Below are 7,167 nucleotides of genomic sequence, written 5' to 3' on the forward strand. Positions count from 1 at the left end.
GAAGTGAGTGGGAGGAAAGTAGAAAACTTGATAAGGTAATTGTACCTTCTCCCTTATTGGAAAGTAGTTCATCACAAAAATATGTTCTTGTGACTACTACACCAATTAGTGAGGAAGCTAATGATGATGATCATGTAACTTCGATCAAGTTACTACCGAATCTCGTAGGTAAACCAGAGTGAGATCCGCACCAGAGTGGTACGGTAATCCTGTTCTGGAAGTCATGTTACTAGACCATGACGAACTTGCGAACTATGAGGAAGCGATGATGAGCCCAGATTCCGCGAAATGGTTTGAGGCCATGAAATCTGAGATATGATCCATGTATGAGAACAAAGTTTGGACTTTGGTTAACTTGCCCAATGATCGGCAAGCAATTGAGAATAAATGGATCTTCAAGAGGAAGACGGACGCTGATAGTAGTGTTACTATCTACAAAGCTAGAATTGTCGCAAAAGGTTTTCGACAAGTTCAAGGTGTTGACTACGATGAGAGTTTCTCACTCGTATCTATGCTTGAGTCTGTCCGAATCATGTTAGTAATTGCTGCATTTTATGAAATATGGCAAATGGATAAACAAAATTGCATTCCTTAATGGATTTATTAAAGAAGAGTTGTATATGATGCAACCAGAAGGTTTTGTCAATCCGAAAGGTGCTAACAAAATGTGCAAGCTCCAGCGATCCATCTGTGGACTGGTGCAAGCATCTCGGAGTTGGAATATACGCTTTGATGAGTTGATCAAAGCATATAGTTTTATACAGACTTGCGGTGAAGCCTGTATTTACAAGAAAGTGAGTGGGAGCACTACAGCATTTTTGATAAGTATATGTGAATGACATATTGTTGATCAGAAATAATGTAGAATTATTCTGTAAAGCATAAAGGAGTGTTTGAAAGGAGTTTTACAAAGAAAGACTTCGGTGAAGCTGCTTACATATTGAGCTTCAAGATCTATAGAGATAGATCAAGACGCTTGATAAGTTTTTTCAATGAGTACATACCTTGACAAGATTTCGAAGTAGTTCAAAATGGAACAGTCAAGGAAAAAGTTTCTTGCCTGTGCTACAAGGTGTGAAGTTGAGTAAGACTCAAAGCCCGACCACGGCAGAAGATAGAAAGAGAATGAAAGTCATTCCCTATGCCTCAGTCATAGGTTCTATAAAGTATGCCATGCTGTGTACCAGATCTATTATATACCATACACTGTGTTAAGAGAGGGGGTACAATAGTGATCTAGGAGTAGATCAATGGACAGCGGTCAAAATTATCCTTACTGGAATAAGGATATGTTTCTCGATTACGGAGGTGACAAAAGGTTCGTCATAAAGGGTTACGTCGATGCAAGTTTTGACACTGATCCAGATGACTCTAAGTCTCAATCTGGATACATATTGAAAGTGGGAGCAATTAGCTAGAGTAGCTCCATGCAGAGCATTGTTGACATAGAAATTTGCAAAATACATGCGGATCTGAATGTGGCAGACCCGTTGACTAAACTTCTCTCACAAGCAAAACATGATCACTTTTTGGGTCTTAATCACATAGCGATGTGAACTAGATTATTGAATCTAGTAAACCCTTTGGGTGTTGGTCACATGGAGATGTGAACCAATCACATAAAGATGTGAACTATTGATGTTAAATCACATGGTGATGTGATCTAGATTATTGACTCTAGTGCAAGTGGGAGACTGAAGGAAATATGCCCTAGAGGCAATAATTAAGTTATTATTTATCTCCTTACATCATGATAAATGTTTATTATTCATGCTAGAATTGTATTAACCAGAAACATAATACATGTGTGAATACATAGACAAACAGAGTGTCACTAGTATGCCTCTACTTGACTAGCTCGTTAATCAAAGATGGTTATGTTTCCTAACCATGGACAAAGAGTTGTCATTTGATTAACGGGATCACATCATTAGTTGAATGATTTGATTGACATGACCCATTCCATTAGCTTAGCACATGATCGTTTAGTATGTTGCTATTGCTTTCTTCATGACTTATACATGTTCCTATGACTATGAGATTATGTAACTCCCGTGTGCCGGAGGAACACTTTGTGTGCTACCAAATGACACAACGTAACTGGGTGATTATAAAGGTGCTCTACAGGTGTCTCCAAAGGTACATGTTGGGTTGACGTATTTCGAGATTAGGATTTGTCACTCCGATCGTCAGAGAGGTATCTCTGGGCCCTCTCGGTAATGCACATCACTTAAGCCTTGCAAGCATTGCAACTAATGAGATAGTTGTGGGATGATGTATTACGGAACGAATAAAGAGACTTGCCGGTAATGAGATTGAACTAGGTATTGGATACCAACGATCGAATCTCGGGCAAGTAACATACCGATGACAAAGGGAACAACGTATGTTGTTATGCGGTCTGACCGATAAAAGATCTTCGTAGAATATGTGGGAACCAATATGAGCATCCAGGTTCTGCTATTGGTTATTGACCGGAGACATGTCTCGGTCATGTCTACATTGTTCTCGAACCCGTAGGGTCCGCACGCTTAAGGTTACGATGACAGTTATATTATGAGTTTATGCATTTTGATGTACCGAAGTTTGTTCGGAGTCCCGGATGTGATCACGGACATGACGAGGAGTCTCGAAATGGTCTAGACATAAAGATTGATATATTGGAAGCCTATATTTGGATATCGGAAGTGTTCCGGGTGAAATCGGGATTTTACCGGAAAACCGGGAGGTTACCGGAACCCCCCGGGAGGTACATGGGCCTTAATGGGCCTTAGTGGAAGAAGAGGAGAGGCGGCCAGGGCTGGGCCACGCGCCCCTCCCCCCTAGTCCGAATAGGACAAGGAGAGATGGGGCCGGCGCCCCCCTCCTTCTCTCTCTCTCTTTGTTCCCACCTCGCGAATCCTATTCCAACTAGGATTGGGGGAGAAGTCCTACTCCCGGAGGGAGTAGGACTCCTCCTGGCGCGCCCTATGATGGCCGGCCGGCCTTCCCCTCTTGAACCTTTATATACGGAGGCAGGGGCACCCCTAGAGACACAAGTTGATCCACGTGATCATATTCTTAACCGTGTGCGGTGCCCCCTTCCACCATAATCCTCGATAATATTGTAGCGGTGCTTAGGCGAAGCCCTGCGACGGTAGTACATCAAGATCGTCACCACGCCGTCTTGCTGACGGAACTCTTCCCTGACACTTTGCTGGATCGGAGTCCGGGGATCATCATCGAGCTGAACGTGTGCTATAACTCAGAGGTGCCGTAGTTTCGGTGCTTGATCGGTCGGGCCGTGGAGACGTACGACTACATCAACCAAACGCTTCCGTTGTCGATCTACAAGGGTACGTAGATCACACTCTCCCCTCTCGTTGCTATGCATCACCATGATCTTGCATGTGCGTAGGAAATTTTTTGAAATTACTACGTTCCCCAACAGATGGTGGATGAAATAACGGAGGGATTTGAGGACCTCCAGCTTGACCACCCTACTGGTGAAGGGGAGACTCGGCTGGGGTCTGCTCTGAAGACTCCATGCCTATGGCGGAAGGAGCTCATCAACCTTCCGAACTGGACGCCTCCGCCTCCTCCTCCTCCTCCGGCGAGTCAGGGCACTCCGCCTCCTCCACCGCCTCCTCCTCCGACGAGTGACGATCAGGGCCCTCGGCCGGCTCCTTCTCCAGCACGTGGCGGCACTCTGCCTCCTTCTCCGCCTGCGCCGACGTGCCCGAGCAGCCAGCCTCCTCCTTCTCCGCCTCGTCAGCAAGGGCGGAAGAGACCTGCCGCCGCTCCAGCTGCTCCGGCGTGTCGTAGTCCTTCTCCTCCGCCTCGTAAGCAAGTAAAGAAGACAACCGCTCCGTCTGCTCGGTCGGCGTCTAGCAGTACAACCAGAGGCGGGAGGACATACAGATTCGGTCCTTCTCTGAAGACTCTAGAGAAGTTACCATATGGGAGGACCCCGGAGGAGAACGCCGAGATCGCGCAAACCGAAGTGGATGACTGGTTTCAAGGGTTGAGAGCAAAGAGACATCCACCTCCGGACGAGAAGGTAGATCCGGTGAAAGTGAAGCGCACTCTGGCTGCCCTGACAAAACCACCGAAGTCTCCGCCGAAAGGAAACTATGAGCGCATTATTGGAAAGAAATTTGCCGAAGCGGAGCGGTCGGGAAGTACTGTCAGTGATCAAAGGCTGAAAGAATGATGAGCTGGGAAACAAATTGCCCAGCTCGGCGAACAAGCGAAGCAATCGTGCCCCCCGCTCAAGGTGCCTAGCCACAACGTCGCTAATGATCCGAGGATGGTGCTCGGTTATAGCAATCTTGCAGATTACCTGCCCGACGAAGTACATTATGAACCCATGGATGTGCAGATACAAAGATACGAGTACGGGAAGCCTCTCGTCAAAGATGAAAGATCTTTATCAACGATGATGCGAAGATTGCATGATTGGTACTTGAAAATTTGCAGAGACTCTGGGGGGAGGAGTACTTTGTATGTGAAAGTTAAAAAGGAGCATGACCTCGTTGGAATTGAACTGTTGCATGTTCCATTTGAGGAGTTCTATCAGTTTTTCAATCAATTGGCCCTCGATAAAACAACGGTCGCCTGCTACTGTCTGTAAGTAGTACTACTTCTGTCATTAAGTTTCTCTATATAGCTTAGCTCTTTTATTGCATGTATTTATAATCATCCTCGCTATATTATGCAGATTGAAGATCGCCGAATTGAAGAAAAGACAAGTCGGTGATATTGGGTTCATTAACACATATCTCATAGATGCAACTCAGGTTAAATTTCATGCCGCAGCTACCGAGGCCAACTTGCTACCATCGTTCGTAATAAATGAAAACAAACATATAATACTCTTTCCTTACAACTTCAAGTGAGTGTTACTGTCTTGTGCGTATTCGGTTTCCCTTATATATTAGTCAAGGTTATAGTAATGTAATTGATGAGTTATGCATGCGTGTGCAGTTTCCACTATATTCTCCTAGAGATTAAGCTTGAGCAGGGACTAGTAACCGTCTTAGACTCAAGACGAAAAGATCCCCAGGACTATGCAGACATGACTCAAATACTCGAGAAGTAAGTTAAATCGATCATTATCCACCATATCAGCAACTTTGTTCATTTCCTGATATATCAAGTAATTGTTTTCTTTGTCCGGCAGGGTTTGGAGAAAAATCACCAGAAAAGCTCCGGGACTGCCGAAGGAGCTGCAATTTAGACACCCGAAAGTAAGTACTATAGTAGCATTTTAAGCGCATCTACTAGTCATTTAAGCGCTAGTTTCATCAATACCATTTGGCATTCTTGCTTATCAGTTTGATTAACCTCTGTTTCTTGTAAAGTGGTTGTGGCAGGAACAAGGGAATGATTTCTGTGGATACTATGTTTGCGAGTCCATCCGCCACACGACCTGTGAGCGGGGCTACACTGACGAACAATATGAAGTACGTAAATAACAACATTCACAATTTTATTTTATTACCATCATTTGTGTTGAGTTTCATTCATTCATATATATATGTATTGACCTCCTTCTTTAAATTAGATGTTTCGGAAGCGGGATGAACTCCTAGCACCAGCTCGCATGCGAGCAATTCAAGAGGAATTGGCGGCATTCTTTCTTGACCACGTGATCCCTGAAGACGGAGAATTCTATGTGGACCCTGAGTCAATATGATTATATTTGTAAGAGATAATTATTGTATATATGTAGCCGGTAGTGTCAGATAGATATACGAGAACTTGTTGTTCGACCAATCTCTCAGAGAAGGAGAGGTGGTCGATATCACTTCTCTCTGTATGCATATATGTTCATGACGATCTTCTGTTTCCTTCGATTGCTTACTAGCTAGCTAGCGTGTCTAGTCCTCTCTATACGTATGTATAGTACGTAGCGTCGACCAAGCACCGACATAAGAGAGGACACTTCTCTCTATTAATTATAGCTAGCTAACACAATATATGAAATACCTAAATTAACCCCCCAAAACCCCCCAAACCCCCCCCCCCTTTAAAAAAAACAAAAACCCCAGCCACAGAAATGCTGACGCGTGGATGCCTATTGGTCCCGGTTGGTGCCACCAACCGGGACCAAAGGGTCTCCTGCCTGGGCTCTGCGCACTGCCCACGTGGAGGCCCATCAGTCCCGGTTCTGGATTGAACCGGGACTAAAGGGTCGGGGCATTAGTACCGACACTTTAGTCAGGAACCGGGACTAAAGGCCCTTACCAACCGGGACTATAGGCCCTTTTTCTACCAGTGGCTGCTCCCATCGTCATATTAAGCCGCTCTTCGTGATCCTTATTGACTCGCTGCAATGCAGAAGGAGTTCGACGCTCTTCAGCATAATCGCACATAGCAGCTCATTCCTCACCCCTTCACTCCAATGTCAACAGTGGCAATTGGTTTTTTCGCCACAACACTCGTCCCGACGGGTCTCTCGAGCGAAATAAGGCTCGTTGGGTGGTCCGTGGCTTTCGTCAGCGTGCCGGAGTTGATTTCACTGACACCTTCACTCCGGTTGTGAAACCGGGCACGACCCGCGCTGTTCTGTAGCTTGCCGTGTCACGAGTTAGGCCGGTGCATCAGATGGACGTTTCTAACGGTTTCTACATGGTCATCTTGCCGAACGGGTCTACTGTCAGTAGCCTACTGGGTTCGTCGATGCTGCTAATCTGGATCATGTGTGTCTACTCTCCCTCTCTTTGTACGGGTTGGGTAGGAGCCACGCGCATGGTACCAGCGCATCACCGTCTTTCCTCAGCAGCTTTGGTTTCGAGCTACTTGCTCCGACGCCTCACTATTTGTGTATCACCAGGGCCATGCGACTGCTACCTGCTCCTCAAAGTCGACGACGTCATCCGGACGGCCTCCTCGACCGAACTCATTCGCCAGCTCACCGCGTGTGTCAGCACCGAGTTCGCCATCAAGGATCTTGGTCCTTTGCACTACTTCCTCGGGATTGAGGTGGTGCACTGTGCCGATGGATTCTTCCTTCATCAACAGCAGCACGCGCAGGAACTGCTCAAGGGGGCAGGCATGCTTAATTGTAAGCCTGTCCCCATGCCTATCGACACGAAGGTCAAGGTCTCCGCACTTGATGGCTCACTGGCATCGGATGCCGCCTTCTACCGCTCCATCATCAGCGCTCTCCATTACCTGACGCTT

Source organism: Triticum aestivum, chromosome 3A (assembly GCF_018294505.1).
Source record: "Triticum aestivum cultivar Chinese Spring chromosome 3A, IWGSC CS RefSeq v2.1, whole genome shotgun sequence".
Lineage (NCBI taxonomy): Eukaryota > Viridiplantae > Streptophyta > Magnoliopsida > Poales > Poaceae > Triticum > Triticum aestivum.